This window comes from Colossoma macropomum, unplaced genomic scaffold, assembly GCF_904425465.1.
Source record: "Colossoma macropomum unplaced genomic scaffold, Colossoma_macropomum, whole genome shotgun sequence".
NCBI lineage: Eukaryota > Metazoa > Chordata > Actinopteri > Characiformes > Serrasalmidae > Colossoma > Colossoma macropomum.
In genome coordinates, this window is record NW_023494789.1 from 36432841 (window position 1) to 36453168 (window position 20328).

At 40.0% G+C, this 20328-nt stretch overlaps 1 protein-coding gene across 3 annotated transcripts in view; it reads right to left on the reverse strand.

The window, feature by feature from the left end:
- The window catches only part of LOC118808471 (R3H domain-containing protein 2), a 90989-nt gene that overhangs the window by 67342 nt on the left and 3319 nt on the right, over positions 1 to 20328 (reverse strand). For all 3 annotated transcript variants that reach the window (XM_036571168.1, XM_036571169.1, XM_036571170.1), the window contains exon 2: positions 11300 to 11382. The gene's annotated coding sequence lies outside the window, so the exon portion shown is untranslated. The remainder of the gene's footprint in view (positions 1 to 11299; positions 11383 to 20328) is intronic.

Genomic DNA, 20328 nt, shown 5'->3' on the forward strand with positions numbered 1-20328 from the left:
TGTAAGACCAAGCATGCCCTACCCAAACAAAACACCATACAATTTCACAGTATCACATGAACTGAATGCATGAACCACATATTAAATCCAGTTAATCATTTAAAAACAGTTGATCGTGAGAAAACGTTTGGACTGTGGTTTCAATTAAGTGTGTCAGCACTGCGACATGGTTCCGGTAAAGTGTATCAACTCTGTTGAGGAGTTATTAAAAGGCAGATGCGGACAGTTAGCCCGCATTACGACAGAGTGAGCCTAAAGAGGCAGGTGGCTTAGACTAGACTAACACACCCTCCACCACACACACTGTTGTATACAAAAAAGTTTGGACACCCCTGGTCAAATTACATGTATTGTTGATTTTAAATAAGTTAATAAATCCTCTACAAAGAACACAATTCTGAACATCTGCACACATAATGCAACATTTACATAATGCACAATTACTGTTTATACACTAAATGCAATGTTTTGGAAATTTAAAATGTGACCAGTGCAAAGTTTGACATAATTTAAAGTTTACATTATATTTTTGCTGTCCCCAATATGTTTATCTCAGTAAATAAATAAAAATTGTGCACATAGAATTGCAGAAAAATGACATATTTAACTTTGTTCTCTACAAAGAATGTATAAATATATCTTCACAAAGTTAAACTTTTACTAAAATAGCCTATAATTACTAGGGGGTGCACAGTGATATCAGCATCGTATCAGTATCAGCAGATAACTGCTTTAAAAAAATGAAACACTGGACAGACATTTAGATCTGACAGATATTTCTAATAGGTATTTGATAAATTTGAACAGTTTTGAGTCTATTCTGTGAAGAGCAGAATATGTAGGTGATGCTGGGCTACTGCGCTTAAATATTTGCATTTTATTAATTTTACTGTATTTGTAACCCTACAGAAATAAATGATCTATTCCTCTCTAAAGCTAATCCAGGTGGATTCAGTCCCAGTTTCTACATTTTATAAATGGTTATGTATTGACATCAGCAGATATGTACATGAATACATATCTGCATCAGCATATAAAACCCATACTGGTGTTTCCTAAATTACAACATTAACTAGCTTTTTGGCACAGAGCCAAGTGTAATTCTTGTACCAATAATAACTTTGGACTTGGACAGTACTCACATAGGACTGCTTGAAAATTCAAACTCAAGTGAAAGAAATAATGTAAGTGAACAACTAACTAAACAAAAAAAATAACAAATCCTCGTGGGAGTAAACTGTGAATCACTCACTGCATCAGAAAAATAAAATCTGGCAGAAAACCACAAAACACTCACACACACAGCCTCACTATTCACTCTGGGAAAAAAGTGATTAGATTGTAATCACAACAGCTTTTGAGCCTACTTACACTCAAATATTAAGTACTACTATCATTCACTCCTCCACTTTTACAGTAAATATAAAGGATATAAGACAGTTCTATGGGAAGTTTATATAGCAGGTCACATCACAATCTGTGTGCAAGAAAATGTGTAATTTGCATGCAACATTTCTTCAGTAATTCTAGCAAAGAAAAAGCAGCTTTATATTATACTAATACTAAAATAAACTTAAACAAGACACCAGCTTGTGGCAGATATCTTAAGTTAAATGCTTAAGGGATGCATTTACAGTAACTTTAAACAATAGAACTGCCAGGAATTGTGTTCAATTAATTCAATTTACGATTTTCTCCACTTTCCACTTTTCTCTGACGTTTCCATAGAGATTTTATGCAGCTCACTTACAGTAAAGGTGAAAACTGAAGTTGAAAATTTACTTCAGATGGTTTTTGCAAGCAACCACCGGTCACTACCTACAATTCACCACTAGCATCTTTCTGCTGAATGTTCACCAATTTGAGCAACTTGGCAGAATCTGTACATTAATAATAGCAGAAGTGATTTGTAAGCACTTTTGATGGTCTTACAATATAGAACAGTCAGTATTGACTCAAAGTGTACTTTTGAGACCTTATCGCCCACCATTAACACCAACACTAGTGGTCCATGAGGACCTTTACTATTGCAGAGTTGGTGCAGGAACCTTCTGTGATGTAACCAACCTATTAGTGCTGGTCCTGCTCATATCACACAGAGCCACGCCATCTGCTCAGGTACTACTCTCCACCAAACACACACAAAACCCCCTCCCCAATGGTCCTTCCTATCATTCTCTCCCTGACTGTTACCTCCCTCTCTCTCTCTCTCTCTCTCTCCTGCGCAAAAACGTTTCTATTTTCATCTAGACCCCCTGCGTTTCAACTCTAGCTGGCTCTGAAACAAAGAGGCAGAAGCAGAGCAAAACAAAACTGAAGTATATATAAGAGTTGCAACGATTAACCAATAAAGTTGATTAGTCATTAATAACATTAATTATGAAAAAATCTGACATGTTCACTTTAAAAACAAAAGCTCTCTACAACATTCTAGGGACACACAATGATATCATTAAGGTACCAGCAAACATTTGCTTAAATAATATCAGCGTCGGACAGATTAAGATTTCAAAGACAGCTAATCAGCAAGCTTGACTGTAGCTTGACTGTACCTCAGTACATTTTAATTTTCTTTCAAAAAAAAGACACTGAAATTGTTAATCACAATAATTGATATAGCAGTTTATTGCCAGCTAACATTTCATGAGATTGGCAGGCCTACTAGCTGCCTGAAATCACAACGTCTCAATCAACACTTAAAAAGTTCAAGACCGAGGTCAGTCTAAAGGGTCTATAGAAAGTGTCTGCTCAAATTAAAAGGAGTCACCGAGTCAATGACCAGCACTTGAACACAGGAACACAGGAGCATCTCCCAGGTCCAACAGTTAATAAGATGTGGCAAATTGTTCCACAACACAACCAATTTGACCACTGTTTGCCTCATGTACAGGATATAAGAAATTCATGTGCAGTGTTTTCAGACTGACTGCAACAGGAACACGCAAAGCAAGTGACACGTTCTACACTGTAATGTCCAGTCGAAATAAGAATACAATCAAGAAACTGATAAACTCAAAAGCTACAGTCATCAAAACTCAAGCCATGTTTTGATATGAATCAATGAAATGCTCTGATAATCTTTTTAGACTTTTTCAGATCTAACTTTAGATGTTTTTTTATGCACAGAAGCTCTAGGTTAAAAAACGTAACTCCAGAGTCTGTACCAGAAAGAAAACTGCTGAAAGGGTAATTTCTATATTTCTATAACACTGAGATCATGCTGTCTGGCAGGTTCTGCTGTCTGACCAAGACACACAGGCAAGTTTTAAATCTTTCATAGAGTTGCATTCAATGCTCAATTAATGAAAATGGATAAAGAGAAGAGCAGAGACAAAACCATCAACATCAGGAGTGGAAGGTCTGTGGTCAAGACTGAAAAGGACACAAGGGCCCACTTCAGGAGGGTCCATCAGTGATCTGAACCCAAGTGCAAGGATGTTTGTGTGTGTGTGTGTGTGTGTGTGTGTGTGTGTGTGTGTGTGTGTGTGTGTGTGTGTTCCCACGGAAAGACTTGTGTAGGCTTTACACAGAACCTCCTTAGCAACCTGAACTGATGTCATTGTGCATGTGTTTATCTGACTTACGTGATTTCCTCGCAGGTAAAACTGCAAAAGAGTTTTAAACCCAGTGACCAATGATGGTTCAATGTAATCACAAATGTATTTTCTAAAAAATAAAAATCATCCAACTAAAGGGAGGAAAAAAAAAATCAAAGCAAACAAGGGAACAGAAGGTTTCACAACAAGACATGGTTGTTGGATTTCAACCCAGGCGTCATCTGGGGTGCTGTTTCTCTAAAGACTGTGATTGGTGTGCGCATGCAGACTCCAATGATGTGATTTCTGATGAGAAAAGCGTGAACTCGTTGACTTTAAAACCAATTACAGAGCTAGTCACCCCAGAGGTTAGTATTGATTTTTCCCCACACCCACCTCTCTCTTGCTCTCATGCACTCATTCTCTCCCTCACTCACTTACTGACTTGCACACCTCATCCTCTCCCTTTTTCCCACGGCTGGGCATTGGCCACACCAGCCACCTGACACGCACTCCATCAAAAACAAATGGAACTCTCATTATGGCAGCAAAGCTACAACAAAAAATAATTAAATCATGATTCTGGTCTCTGCAGTTAGTTATGGAAACTACATGTAAGAACCAGACACTCATATAACAAAATGCAAAGAAGTGGGGCTAATGGGGCTTTTGCCTGGAGAGTCAACAGCTTCTTATTAATAATAAAAGCCAAACTTCTCATGAGCACATCAATCACCCTTTCTCGTCTTGTGGCCCTTTTCTAATGAACAGATCTGGTGCATTTTTAAAAACTTTTATAAAAAGGGCTGGGCCAGCCGAAAAAAAGGCAACTTAGAAACAATAAGATTTGTTACTTAGTCTCAATCCCATTTCTCATTTTTGTCACTACTACTAGCAAATTTTTATGCTTGTTATGAAGAAAAGGACCATAGTAGACTGAAACAACATTAAACTAAGATAATACAATCATTACTGTATTTTTTAATGGAGAAAAAAAAAAAATCACATTTGTGGGTTTCTTTGGTCTCTTGTGCAGCCATCTTGCTGTTTTTTCTTTTTTTTCCTCATATCACTCCGTTTGGAGTGTACCTCTGAAAAACCTCTGTTTGGAGGGCCATGTAGCCCTAACACTTCGCCATACCCCTCTACCTCAACAAGATTTGGAACACCCCACTCCTAGGCGTGAATGCGCAAAACGGAGGGGTAAGGCTAAGTGGTAGGGGCGAGGGGTGAAATGGGATTGGGCTTAAGTATTTGTTACTCAGTATATAAACATTTTAAATGCTTAAGAAAACCTATTGTTTATTTCTTTACAATATAGTTAGTAATAAGAATCATAACAAGTAAAATCAAAACCGAACAATATATACATAAACCTTTGGCACGTACTTGTAAGCAGGCACCAGCTTTTCTGGCTCTGGAAAAATGGCGCTGAATGTTGTTTCACGCCTGAATTTCTCAAGTCATTTGTCTCATATGTGTGTCCTGTACACTCGTGCATATTTCTCAGAGGATAAGACTCTGCTGGAGCTTAGTAAATATTACAGTTATTCACACTGTCTGTAGCAGCTGCTTTTTTAAACAGACTGTTCATCTTGACCAACAGAAGCGCACTGCAGGCAGTACTGGTGTTACAGGTTTTGCCATGAGCACTTCAAAAATTGCTTTGTGGTATCGGTATCACCATCGCTGATACCGGTACTGCGTTTAAGTGCCAGTATTGCCGCCTATACTGAAACGGTATCTGTGCAACTCTAGATCATAGTCCTGAACGATTTGTCATGTATACCAGCACACCATGGTATTGCTTTTTAGTTTTAGCCACCTTATCAGAGATATATTTAATATATGACAAGCAATACCATGGTATGCTGTATAAAAGAGGTTTGTTTGCAGTTTTCAATTTATGCTCTACTCTTTGTATTCAGGACCTGATACTTCACTGCGTGAATTACTGTATGTAAGTTTGTTGGGTGCCTCGAATTTGCTTTAAAAGAATAGTTTTAAATTTATGAAGGTAAAATATATATTACTTTTTTTCTAGAAACATGGTTTCTGTCAGGCTTCCGACCCTTTTCTGTATAAGGTGCCCTTTGATGTCAATTTAAGAGAAAAAAACAGGGCAAGTTAGTAAGACATTGTTTTAGCATGGGAGAAGCTTAAGTCAACTAACATTAAACTTAAATATCATTTGGAAAATATCAGGATATGCACGTTATCAATTCTACCCAGCATTTTATCACAATTTAACCACTAAAAACACAAAAAGTAACAGTCATTATGTGTAATCTGAACAGACGCTCACAGCGTCTCCCCTCGGCTCATGTGCTCATTTCATTTTCTGAATACTTTAAAGTTATCAAAACACACATTACTAATTAAAATGAAGTATTTCTAGATTCAGCACTCATCAAGCCATTGTGCTGAAGGAATCCCTGTCTGTGGGGTTGAATTAGAGAGCCAGGGGAGACAGACGATAAAGGCTCTGACAAGAAACAGGCCTCCGATAGTAAAAGGAGGAGACGAAAAGGCAATCTAAAAAGAAACCTGCGGGAGTGTGAAGGCCATGAGGACTGCTTGCTATTTATAGCAGCAGAATTTTTATTCACAAGAGCTTCTCCATGCCTTTCCTTTTCTCTCTTTCTCCCCGTCCTCCCATTCCCATTCCCACTCTCCATTTCTCTCTCATTCTCCCTCTGACGGTCTGTTCCAGCACACAATGTTCAAAAATAACCCTTGCGTGTGAGTGCATGTGTGCAGTAGGCTCAGGTGGAGGTGCAGACAGAGTTGTTGATGGCTGTGGCTCTGCAGGGGTAGAGAGAGTGAGAGCGAGCGCGAGAGAGAGAGAGTATGAAAAGGAGAGGGAGAGAGAGAGATAGAGGAAGTTAAGGGAAAGAGAAAGAGAGAGAGAGAGAGAGAGAGAGAGAGAGAGAGAGAGAGAGAGAGAGGAGAGAGAGAGAGAGAGAGAGAGGCAGACAGTGGGGAGGAGGGGTCGCTTTTGTGTGTCCACTGGAGGTCAGCATCTTTATGAACAAAGTCTTTGGAAAATTCCCTGATTGGTTCTTTTCACCGCCTCCGTTTATTGCTTTTAATCTTCCCACCTTCCTTGTTCTCCACTCCCCCACACTGACACACTGCTCTCCTTGCCCTGTGTGTCTGTGACAATGTGGGTGACAGCAGTGTGGCAAGCTGACGCCCCTTTCCCACTAACACTCCACCCCCAGCTCCTATCTCCTCATCCACCCCCAGAGCGAGGGCCAGACGCACTTGGTAAAAGGGAATTCCTCATTACCTCAGCAAACGCCCGGCCTCCCTCCCCCTCGCTCTGCACATGGGTGGGCAGACAGGGACCTCTCTCAATGCCATACACGACCACAGCAAACATGCAAAGCCAATGCACACAGTTTAAGTTGTACATGCCATACAAGTATTGCGATCACACCATAAAATCAACCCATAGACTAAACCGTTAATAAAAAAATAGATTATTACATATAAACAAGAGTCTCATCTACCCCAAGCTCAGAACCCATATATGCACAAACAAATGAAACCCCAGTGCATGTTTAAATGCAATTTCCAAGAACACGTCACATCCCTGACCCATTTTCTCCCCTTCTTCCATCTCCAATTCGCCCACAAGTTAGCTAACCACTACATCTTCCAGAAAGCACCTGCACGGTCTGCTTTAACAGAGGCAATTAGAGTTACACAAATCACCATCACCATAACTTCATGCTTTTCATTAATTTAAAAAGCTTCACCGAGTGGCCATGAAGGCAAAAAGTGAATCTACACTAAGTAGGACATTGTACAACAGCTAGAGAGATGCAGGAAAAGACAGAGAATTAACAGAAATGAGATGAATTAACTGTAATGTACTATTAAGAACCATAATTAATTTACCAAAAGTCCATGCAAGCATGTACCTGCACACCCACCTTACTGTACCGAGTGCTGTATTTGTGGGAATTCCGGTGAGCGTCAGGTCCTTGAAGCTTGCAGTGCTTTACTGATAGCACAGCACACAGAAACAATCAAGTAGAAACGCACCGAAACAGTCCATGCCTGCATGGAGCCGGATCTCCCTCTCCTCCTTCTCTGCTCTCCCCTCTCCTCCACCGCGCTTGTCGCTATTTTCTCGTGAACGGAGGACGCGCCGTTACTGACGCCCCCCTTCTTTTTCTGAATGAAGCGCAGGAGGCAGCAAGCTGCACTCACGCTCTCCCTCTCCCTCTCTCACTGACATGCGAGCATGCGCTCATTCATTCTCTCTCCAGCACTCCCCCACTCTCTCGTTTGATTCTCTCTCTCTTCATCTTCTACTCTCTCCGAAATAGCTAGTGTAATTGCACTGATGAGCAGCCAAAGACTGTCAAAGGTGGCCAGCTTAAGAAACATGCTCAAACACACTTAAGCGAAAATCACTCAAAAGAACACTGCTTGTAGTACAAGAGTAAAATTAATTAATTAATTAAATCAAAAGTGCACAAATGCATGAAGTCACACAGCTACCAATATCTCTCAATTCAAATCTATGATTAATTTAAAGTGAATGTGGGATAACATTGTCTGTTGGGAACTCTTTTACAGGTGATCTGTGAATGTTTAAGGCATCACTGGACCACAAGTGGAGAAAAAGTAAAGGTGCAATAGGTAGCAGAGGCTGCATCACACCTGCTCTGTGATGATCCTCTGGGGGTCCTGACCATTGGGAAACAGGGTGAAAGGGGGCTAACAAAGTATGCAGAGCAACAGATGGACTACAGTCTGTAGTTGTAGAACCTATACGCTGAGTGGAGCTGATTACATGGACAGTGAAGATAAAAACAAGGAGCTGTACACGTACACACACACACACACACACACCCACACACCCCCACACACACACCCACACCCACACCCACACACACACACACGCCAAAAGTTGTAAAACTGCTGCAGCTGATTTTTGCTTGATAATATACAGCATTATTTATGACATTGTGTTAATGAAGCAGCTGAACATTCCCAGTATGTTAACTCTCTCATTGTCTCTCTTAAACACTTTAGACTAAAGAGGACATTTACAGGTAAAAACGTATCTGTGAATGGGGTTTCGGATCTCATCGGCTACAGCTTGTAAACACTGTTAGCCGCACTTATCAAACTTACAATTACTGCAAGGAGGTACTAATAAAATTCAGTATCATAACATTTTCCAAATATATCCTGGTGTCAGGGAATCAGATTATATTTTAATCTGCATTCATTATTTTAACTTATTTTATTACTACTTAATTTTTCAATGCCTACATTTTTCCCTTAGGCTAACATACTAAAATTTTGGTTCCTTTCTGAGGCTGTATATCAATAATGCAAAATATCAACTGCAGAAATTGGGCTGACATTTTATTCCAGAAGTGATGCTGTGTGGAGATAAAGAGAAACATTTCATCATTTTTGTTTTTACACTGAAGTTGGAAGTGAATAATGTCACAAGAATATTTTATTAGGGATGCACTGATATGGGACTGAATTGCAGACCGATGCAGATACTCAATGTTTTCCAAAGTACTTATCTGCCAATTTCGACACATTTAATATTTATAAAACGTTGAAACTGTGACCAAATCCACCTGGATTAGCATTGCCGAAAAATGTATTCACATTTAAGTTTTGTAGGGTTACAAACCCAGTATAGTGAATAAACTGCAGGCATTTTAGCAAAGTAATCCAGCGTTGGCTAAACGTTCTGCTCTTATAGAGTACAATAAAAACATCAGTCAGCCAAATATCATCTTATGCTTTCCATTTTCTTATAGAATATTCAAGACTCAATCCAAACTCAAAAGAATATTTTTAAAAAAATGAATTCTTCTATATTAGCAGCCCTATATAAATTATATTGTTTAATATTCCACCTAAACTGAAAAACATTATCACGTCAAACAATCAAACATGTTAAATAGATTTGTCAGTACTCGCCGTACTGGTACAGGCGATATATTGCCAACAGAGTCTACTGAAGATAGCTGGAGGTAGCTAGCATACAACATTAGCTACAGTTATTTAACATTATATACAATCTAGGAATGTGGTTCATCAAAAAAGCACTGCTTCATGAGGCCTTTATTTTTTTGGTTTCGCCAAAAGGGCCTCCTCTGACACTTCTGTTGCATTTTTTTGCATGTTCTACAAAAATGTCCATTTGTAATAAATTTGTAATAAGACAATAAAAACATTAACTACTGCATCTTTAAGTGTTATACACACAAGTCCTATTCTATTACAGACAAAATCCCAGAGGGTCTCCTACTGGACTTTAAAACTGACCTGTCCATAGAACTGCAAATATAGGAACACTTCTTTTAGATATTACTGGGGATGCATTGATGTCATTTTTATCAGACCGAGCATGAGTGGGTATTTTCAGTCCTCACCAATACAGATTTGTTCCATGTCAGAAAAACATTTCTGTGAAGTACCTTTCATAGTTTTGATCCTCATCTGTCTCAACCACAGTCTCTGTTGCACAGTGACAGCAGGAATCACAATGCATCTGAGGAGCCCACTTTCCTCAGGTGTATAGAACAGACAAACCACAAAAATGCACACTGCAAAGAGTCACGAGACTGGGACTGGGAACCCCAGCTCTAAAGTCAGACAAAGACTGTGCAATTTTAGAAATCTTATCTGGTGACTCGCACTGTAGCTTTGAATAGACCATTGTCTACAAACAAAGCCTACAATTTATACTGTACCATTTACTGCTATTAAAGAGTTGTTGTGCTTAATCAAAGGATGTAGTCGGTCCCAGTCATGCCGTACAGAAAGCAAGGCTTTAGGCTAACAGATAGCTCTACCATTAGCTCAGGTCTGCACTCTCTCACTTCAGTGCACCGGCTGACTAGATCTTCTTGTTGTACAGGCATAAACACAGAACAAAGTGGGATAGCTCTGCCCTTCAGAATAAGAGTCTTCACCAGAATAAACCCAGAGAATAACTGTTGTGGAACCAATAACCCAGAATAAACATGTATACATTTCTTGAACACGCTACAATACATTCACGCTGTGCGAAAACACTCGGACCACAACACACGAAACGCATCCTCTGCATGGACAGCTGTCTATGAACAATTTCAATTAAAGCTTTTTCATTCAAAATAATGTCTGAGTACTGAGCAAACACACAAAGAAACTGAGCAGCTTTGCTAGCACTGTGCACTGAAGCTAAACCAGGCAGTAGTGCACACGGTATGACAAAAATCACCGCATAAATGTTTTTACCTCACAATTCTATTTAGTCAAACAGAGTAAAGTCGGCATATACGGACAGCAGTGTAACACTGTCACAACCTTTGTGTCTCAACCCGTATTGGGGAAGTTGTTAAGGTTGTGTTTGTGTGCTTAAAAACGGGCTAAAAACGCACAGTGTATTCCAGGTGGGACTATACTTAGTAGGAAGTTTAAACTGACCAGTGACTTTGTGTCCAGGCACCACAGTGTCAGCAACACTTCTCTGTTCAAGCAGAGCCTCATTCACATGCCAGCTTCAGTCAGTCACTGCCAGTTAATTAGCAAGGCAGCATACACTTGGCTTACAACACATGGTATCAAGGGGTACTGGATATTGGTATTGGTGCCTTTTTATTTTGAGTATGAGTAAATGAGCACAGTATCGGGCTGCTACCTGATATCATTAATCCCTAGATGCTACAAATCTAAGTTCAATTCAGATCTGACTTTAGATAAACATTGAAAGCTTACACTGCTCCTACCTTCAAGAAATCATCCCCCAAAGCCTCGACGAGTTCCAGCCATCATGAGCTCTACTGTGGCATCTGGAATCTGGACAATCTCACTGTGGGATTGAGGAGAGCAAGGGTTCATGTCTCTGTGGTTACTGGATTCAAATAATATCCACTCAAACATATTCTGTAAGTTAGTAGACTACAATTTCAGTACAGTACACTGACAGTGACCTGAAAACAAATGCCCACAAATAAAACGCTAGTTCTTCAGCTTTATCTCATAATCATTCTTAATCCAAACTGCTTGGGTGGATTTTATTGCTCCATTACTTACACAGGGTAAAGGGCACTGGCAAAAAATACCTCCCAAAAATCACCAGTGGAGTCACAAATCTGGTATTGGTTTCCGCTGCGATCAGGTGAGTGTGAATGTTTCTAGGCCAGACAGGCCTGGCTAGGTTTCAACATGTGACTGAGGATAAGGACCTGTACTAATAATACCTAATACTGCAAGAGCTAAAGAGGGATCCCTGTGTGTGTGTGACAGAGAGAGAGAGGGGGAGAGGGAGAGGGAGACCGAGAACCCTAAACCTAGCCTTGCTTTCAACTAATGATGTTAAAAGAACAAAACATGAAACATTTCATCACATTAAACAGGTACCAAATGTTTTAAAGGCAAAAGCTTAAAGGGGCACCCTGGCCAAATTGAAAAACTTAACAATTGTTGTTTCGCCAACTTGCGTTCCAGAGTGAGATTTTTCCAGTTTAAGACTAGGAAACCCCCCTTGTGATGACCTCGAAGATGAGACACAACACAAGCACAATGGGGTGGGTACTTGAGGGCAGGCTATTTGATTTTTTCTTGACAGCTGGTAAAACACAGAAGGAAGCTAAATAGCTACTTGTACTGATAATATTCTGAATATTCCATCTAGGCCTGTGAGATGGTTAACTGAGTTACTGTGGAAACAGGTAGAACATGTAGAACTGTAAATGTTAAAAGATAACACTCACAAAAGTTGACACTGTGCAAACATGAATTCCAGGATACTGTAGTTACGCAATAAGCCTATAAAGTAGCCCTGTGTCTAATTAACTGGCAGCTCAGCCGCCCTCTCAATCAGTGAAGTGTCTTACTACTGTATATTATTTTACTTTGAACATTGAAGGTTTGAACATTACTACAAAATGTGAGTGCCTCATTAGTGTCACAAACATAAATCAGAAGTCTTATGTAACTTGGTGCAGCTAGGCTAATGACGATGGCTGGTGTTAGAAAAGACACTCCTCTTTTCTCAGTGTTACCTCGACAAGCCAACTGTGCTTCCTTTATGCTACTAAATCAGCTGTACAACCCTGTTGGAGAGATGACTGACAAAGCAATGTTATGGCAATTCTCAGACTAAAAAATGACTCTCAATGGCTGCCATTCAAAATATTAACAGTACCTAAAGCCAGGCATACACTGTGCGATTTTAGCCTGTTTTTAATTTGGTCAGAGCCGAGTGAATTTCATGATTGGACCGAATTTCAGCTTCATTAGCCATCCTTTGCCGTGCAGTGTGAGAGGAGAAACGATGCCCGATTAACTGCCAAAATGAGCTCCGATTGAGCAGTCGGACGATCAGATGGATGTTTCATGTCAGAAATTTTGATTTCTTGTCTCACTCACCGAATTCTCAAAGTCGCACCCAAAACCACAGACAAACACAACCACTGCTCTTACACGGAGGCAAAAAAGTCCACATTTGCAACACCAGCGTCTGTATATGCGGACTTTGCTTCATTTGACTGAGTTGAATTGCAAGGTATTATTAAAAAGTGTGATTTTTTGTATTTGTAGAACCGTCTGTAGACCACCTGTTTTTTTAGTTCCACTGCACAGAGCGCCATAAGTTAGTAAAGCTATTGTAGCAGTTTGTCAACGGCTGAATCTCAAATGGCCCCTCTTTCCTATGTAGTGCACTAAGTTCTGGCTTCTACACCAAAATAGTGCACTGTTTGTCCAGTATAGAACTGTGCACACATGGCTGAAGCTCAGAGGGCAATTTATTAGACATGTGATGCACTTTATGGGTGCAGAAACAACTTCTTAAATATGTGGTGCACTATGTAGGGAGCAGGGAGCCATTTGAGATTCAGCTAATGTTTTTGCTTGGGACTCAGAGGCGCTGTGGGGTGTTTTGAATGAAACAGCTTTATTGGAGATTATCTGTAGACAGAGCTGTCTGTGGTGGCTGCGTTCCACATGCAGTGTGAGCACCCAAGTTGTGTCATGTCAGTCGGACCGAGTGTTTTCGTACAGTGTGAGTATATAAATTCCAGGCTTTGGCCGCACGCGATGGCCAATTCAAACATACTGCGCGAGTTGTCACCAAAGAACAAGAGTGATGTTTTTTGGTTCCATGTCGGCTAACTAACGTCTTTCCATATGATAACATCTTTCTCTTCAGCCTAAACACAGCATGTTTAGCCATGCCCCTACACAGGCAAGCAACAAATTGTCATGTTTCACTTTAGTCTTACGTACACTGCATGTGCGCAAACGTCTGCTTGATGCGTCAAATTTTGACGCCAACAAATATTTCTATTTCACCGGCTGGACCATTTATCATAGTTATTTTCCATACGGTTACCAGAATAAGAGGACTTTGTTACTGGCATAGGCCTAACCACATCTATATTTGTTAGCCTCTAGGTCAGTAGCTATTCTAACACCCAGGATTGCTTTATCATGCCAGGGGGACTCTCAGTGATTGTATGATGTATTTGCGCAATGGATGTTATGTACTTTAAGTGTTTTCACTGACAAATGGATCCAAAATCGTGAATTCTATCAAACAGACGGCAAGGATGCAGTGCTGAACCACAAAGTATCACATAACATGGCAAATAACATATTAAACGCTAGTTGTAGGCCAGAAAGACCCATTAAGCACTCCAAACTTTTGCAGATCCAACGAACTGAAAACTCTGGGGTGACTTCATTTTGCAAAAAAACTTGGCTAGGAAGTTGGCACTGAATCAAGCAGTTTAATCAACTGTGATCTGAGGTTTAACTGTAGTGCCCAAAGGACTATTTGATGGCCAAAACAACATTTTTCTTAGGAGCACAGCAAAACAAAGTAGGGCTTCAAGATCAGATTAATCTACAGTTTACATACTGCGTCAAATCAACACTTGATGCAAACGCATGTTTGTGTGGTCAACATCCTTACTGTTGAGCCATTGGTATAGGGCACTTTGAGTTTTATAATGATAAAATAAAATGCTGCATCTGGAACGTTTCACATCCATTTGAGGGCAGTCACAAGAACAGTTTATGTGAGTTGCGCCAACTCGTACAGTACTTTGCAACATGGCACCACTGACCATCTGAGATCGATAGCAATTGGAGACATGTGTGCGTTTGTGCTGTCTGCTTTGGTACGCTCTGCTGTCCATCTCCCAGTAGCCTTAAGAAACAAAACATGGGATTTTCAGTCACATACTAACAGCGTGGAAATATTTCCTTGGGTGGTTGATGAAGTGGGAAGACTATTGTGTACTCCTTGCTTAGACCATGGTGTACTTTTTCCTCCATGACCTGCTCTGTTTTCCCTCACAGGGTTATGAGGGATGACCCTCCATCTGTCTGAGCCATAGCTTTCAGTTTACGGGGAGCTGCTGGCACCAAGCCCTTGGCCATCAGTTATCCAGAAAAAACACTTCTTGAGGAACAAGGCAGCAAAGGGTGCCAATTTCAACCAATGGATCAAAATGTCTTTTTTCTTCCCTGTCTGGGATTATCAGCCTCTTATTTTTAAGCTGAATGTATGCAGGCTAACAGATGCCTGATATTGCTTATATATCCAATCAGAAACAAGGCTCTTTCCTTGCCATGCTAGCAGTCCCCACCCTCCAGCAACTATCAATAATTCACATTCAGCAATCCAGAGAGAGAAAAAGAAAGAGAGAAAAAGAAAGAGATAGAGAGAGAGAAGGGGCGGAGGTGCAGGAGAGAAAAAAGCAGAGAGAGAGGAGAAAATGAGGCAACAACACGGAATAAGAGAGCGGAAGCATCAGGAAACGAGGGCAAACAGAAAGAGAGCGAGGTGCACAGAGACAAAAGATGAAAAGACATAAGATAAAAAAGGAAGGAATTAGAGAAAGCAGTGTGAAGGTGTAGGAGATGACAGAGACAGAAATTAACCTATCAGGAGGATGGGGAATATGGGGAAAGTGAGAAAGCGTGTACATGAGAGCGAGAGAGAGAGAGAGAGAGAGAGAGAGAGAGAGGCAGCAGCACCATACGCTTGGTGCTCCAGTAGGCATCTATAAATAGCACTTCAAATCTCTGAAGAAAACCTTTTCTGCTTCTGCTGCAAACCCAGCATAAGAAACAGAAAATAGGCAGCGAGAGAGCACACGCACACCAATACTGTACGTCTCCCTTCATATGCATTTCTATCATCTATTGCCATGCATAATGAACATCACCAAACATCAAAACGACCACCATGTTTTGCGGAGTTTGGAGACAAACCCCAAAACATTCTGCGTGCAAAACACAGACACGTAATATGGTGGATTCTCCCTCATCAATATTCCAGCAGCGCTTCCTGCTAAACATGAGCCAGAATCACCGGCATCTATGAGTCACTGCCTTACGTGGGAGGACCACACCAAATAAAGCTTCACATTGTTAAATCTGACTGCAAGATATCATGGCCAAATCAGAGACAAAACAGCTCAAACAGCTATAAAGAGAGGACTGATGTAGACTATAGATTGAGACCGGTTCTGGACCAGATTAGCGTTTTATTGATCACTCTTTTTTAAGGGTTGTTTTTCCTGATAAAGGTAAAGCCTATTAAAAATTACTTTTAATCCAAAGCCACCCTTAAACAGGAACTGTATTACTTTACAATACAAACAAAGTAATTCAGAGTGGTTTGATGTGAAATGCTCCATTCTAGAGAAAATTACCAAAAATTGTTCACAATGGCAGCGATATGAAACAGATGTCTGATGTATGTAATTCCTCTAAAACCTTCCTCACAGAAATTTTCACATGAAAAGGTTTCGGACTAAAACGTATTTTTAAATTGCATTCATGGCTGGGAGGTACATGCAGGAATTGTACGACAAAATAGTCTCAGAAGAAAACATATTTCTTCTTAAGTGCCACTTTTTCACCATCGACATTACATATAAAACTATGAAAGTATGTAGGTTCACTGGTGGTTTTGGATAGTAAATAAAATGGCTATATCTGAGTTGTAGACATTGCGACCCCTGGCTCCCATCACCACCACTGTAAAGAAACTGTAAGGAGTTGGCAAGTTTCTCTACAATGCACCACTTTACATTAACCACTCCGAATGACTGTTTACATGTGAACAATCAAACTTTACAGAAATTTTGAACATTTGGAATTCCCCTATAATCTGTGTAAAGCACAATTTGGACGGGATTAGTTCTACTACACAAGCTCAACTCCCTTAAAAAAGTGATATCACCACAAACACCTATAAAAGCTTTTTTTAAAAGAAAAAAATATATCGTTTTTATTCATTCAAATGATGAAATGAAAGACAAGAAGCTGGCTTTAAGGCTATTTTCACACCTAGTTAGTTCAGTTGGTTTCTCATTGCAATAGTTAAAGCACACCAAATAATACACAGTGGTGTTCATGCATTGGCTAGGAATTGGGCAAGGATACAAGAGTTTGGTAACTTACAATTACCTCCATTAGTGCCAAAGGACGGATTAAAACAAGGGCTATTAAAAATACATTTTGAGATTCAAGCAGCAAAATATATTCTAAAATGTGCTGCTTTGGTATTCTTTTAACACTCGTCTGCCAATATTAGCAGCAGTTCGTGCTGCAAGAACAATGAGAGCCTGTCAAGCCTCAAATGTTAAAACAAGAAGATTATGTGCACAATGCAGAGCTGAAATGCTGCTAGAGCAAGAGAAAAGATGTCCCAAGGTATTCCCACTACCAGTGAACTGAAGAAGACTGACGATTTTTGGCAGACCACAGTTCAACTGTTTGGTGTAGGTGGAGAGCTCGCACCTGTCAAAACAAACGTAGTTACAAAAACAAAAACAAAATCTGATCCACAACAAACAAGGTTGGAGTAAAAGTGCCCCAAGCCAACAAAGAGCCTCGTCTTTATCAACTACACTACATTGCGTAAGTCGTTATTCCCCTACCACCCAGTCCAATATGATCACGATAGTTACAACAGGCCACTTTGCAAGCATGTCTGGTGTATTCAGTTCATGCATTTCTAGTTAGGCCACAGCAGCGCCCCTCAGCAAATCACCACGCTCACAAATCATAATTTCCTTCGAGTGTGCTCCGAGTCCACTGATAAATCTCCAGCGGGCCCTGCGAGTGCTCTGATTGATGGCGGGCATTCACATGGGCTGTTAAATGTATAATTTCTGTCAAAACCACGCAAGGCAGACTTTAAACCATGTCACAGGAAACATGTTCACAATGTGTTTTGTAAAATCAAGCCATGTGTCACAGATAGCGTAATTACAATATGATATTCTGTCTTTGTTGAGCAGTCTCAGATCCCAGGTTTCACACAATGCTGTATTTCAGAAAGTGCCCACAGATGAGGCCGGGGCACGGGCAAACAAGCTGATTTATGGGAAAATCAATTTTTCCTAAATTATTCATGACTGTGGCACTTGTAAGCACAGAAAGACTTAATTATCAGCATTTTCTATTTGCCTGGGCAAGAAGCAGTAATGTTTGCAGCTTCTGGGTATATTAAGGCTGATGGAGTTCTTAGAACTGACAGAGTTTGTACACAGTGGAGGACAGTCTTGTTTCACTAACACTGTATCTAAATTTGTGACAGAAATGCAGAAAAGATCTTCGGTTTAAACGTGTAAAGGTTGACGTAAGCGGAATCATTTTAGCCAATGTCCAATGTGCATCTTCTGACAAATTTACACAACTCCAAGTAAATTCTCAGGTCAGCAGCTTGATCAGAAGCAACTAACGCCAAAGATCATCTGGCAGTGTGAGATGGGAAGCAAGTCGGTCTTTAGCCTTCTGATCGAGCTCCTGAGAGATCGGCAGCATTGCAATATTTTCAAATGACTTTAAGGCTGCAAACACTCACAGGTCCTTTAATGCAGCAGTTCCCAAACTTTTTTTAATCTAAGCCTCCCTTTGTGGACTGTGTCACTGCGCCCCCATTGCTTCCTTGATCCCTCGTCCCCAGTCACCCCTTTTTAATTTATGAACAAGGACCATGTCTTTCCAGAACCCTGTCCAGAACTTCCTCCACAGCCATCATTGACCAGCACATACAAAAAGCTCCGTCCTGTTCTATGTCCTTGCAGATAACTTGTTAACTAAACACAATATGGCTGTGAATTGTGAGTGTCTGGCAAGTATGATATTGACCATATTTAAACCAGTATCCCTTTTGTATATATGACTGAAGCATTTTCAATAAACTGACAACGTAGAAATACAACTCTACAACGTCCCAGTTTAAGGATCAATGCTGCGGTGTACAATGCTCAACGACATAACTGAACAAGTGACCGAGGTGATTGAGAAAATGGAAAAAAGGTGAAGGTGCATGTATGCACTGTGACAGATAAGCTGCTTATTGTGCCTTTATAACTTCAGTGCCTTTACAGAAACCAGCAAATGCACTCACTTTTCACAGTTTCACAACAGCTCGCCAATTTCTAGTCTACAGTTCTCACTGCAGAACAGAACGATATCCGTGTTTCCCATCCACAGTCTACGTGTTTGCTACGCTGTTTTTGTACATAAAAGCACAAACAACTGAGCTTTGCTTGAACCACGTGACAACAGTGAGCTTTGGGATTTGAGTGCTTTTTTGTGGTTGAAACTCGTTACGTGTGATGCCCTCTTTTGCCTAATCGTCTACTGTACGCACTCTCACGACAAAAAGACAAAAGATTCTGAATGCTCTCCATTTTCAAAGATTTCATAAGTCACGCGATGCACACCCAGCTTTAGCTCCACACAGGATGAGGCTTTTCTGAGAGTTAGAGTCCATGCTTTAATTATGGGTTTAATAAGTGAATGTGGCACACAACATGGTTATTTACAAGACATTTAGGTTTGTGTACTCAGTTTAACTCCGATCATAATTAAAACAACACTTTGATGAATCTGTTTACAATCTACGTTTAAAAAAAAGAAAAATAAAACACTTTCCTTAAGGAGATATGCCCTGTTTAACTGTACTGATCATTTTGTTTAAAGATGAAAATGAACAGAACCAGGGCACCCAGGGTAACCTAGCAACCTGGGTGCTGTTTCGTGTCCAGTTCAGCAATGTTTTTACCCAGGCAAAGACAGTCTGGCCTATCAGTCTATTATGAGTGTGCACTCACTAGAGTATGAAATCAAGACGCCATAAATAGAGAGATTTAGTACAGATTATTATTCGTTCTTCACTGGCTTTTGCTTCTACAAGACATATTCTTGTTTCCTTGGCAAATGCTTTGGAAATGAGTCAATAGCTAAACAGGTTTATGTCAATATAGATCTGGTGTGTTTCATACTGTACAAATAATGTAATAATAATTACATAATAAGCTGCACGGCATGGATAAAATTTCTTGATATTTGATGAACGGTTCTTGGAGAGCTACAGTACTGTAGAACACATAATTCATTAAAGGTTTGACAGCATGTGGAGTCATGTTGTGGACATATTATCATCAACCTTAAATCAAAACTGACCTTTTTTACCTTGTAAGTTCATGTTCCTGGTCACAGCAAGCACAAGTCATTATGTCACTTAAAAGACGAAATTCTTGTTCATCAAAATGTCACGACTTTTTTTCATCTCTAAAACAGAATGGAAAGTAATATTAACCAATATCATGTTTTACCAAGAGAGGCAAAATGATATAGGAATTATATCAGTATCGGCAGATATTTGTTAAAAAGAAGTGGACAGATGTTTAAATTTGACTAATATTTCAAACAAATATTTGCTCATGTATTAACTGTGCTTGTGAAGAGCAGAATGTTTAGGTGACGCTGAGCTACTGCG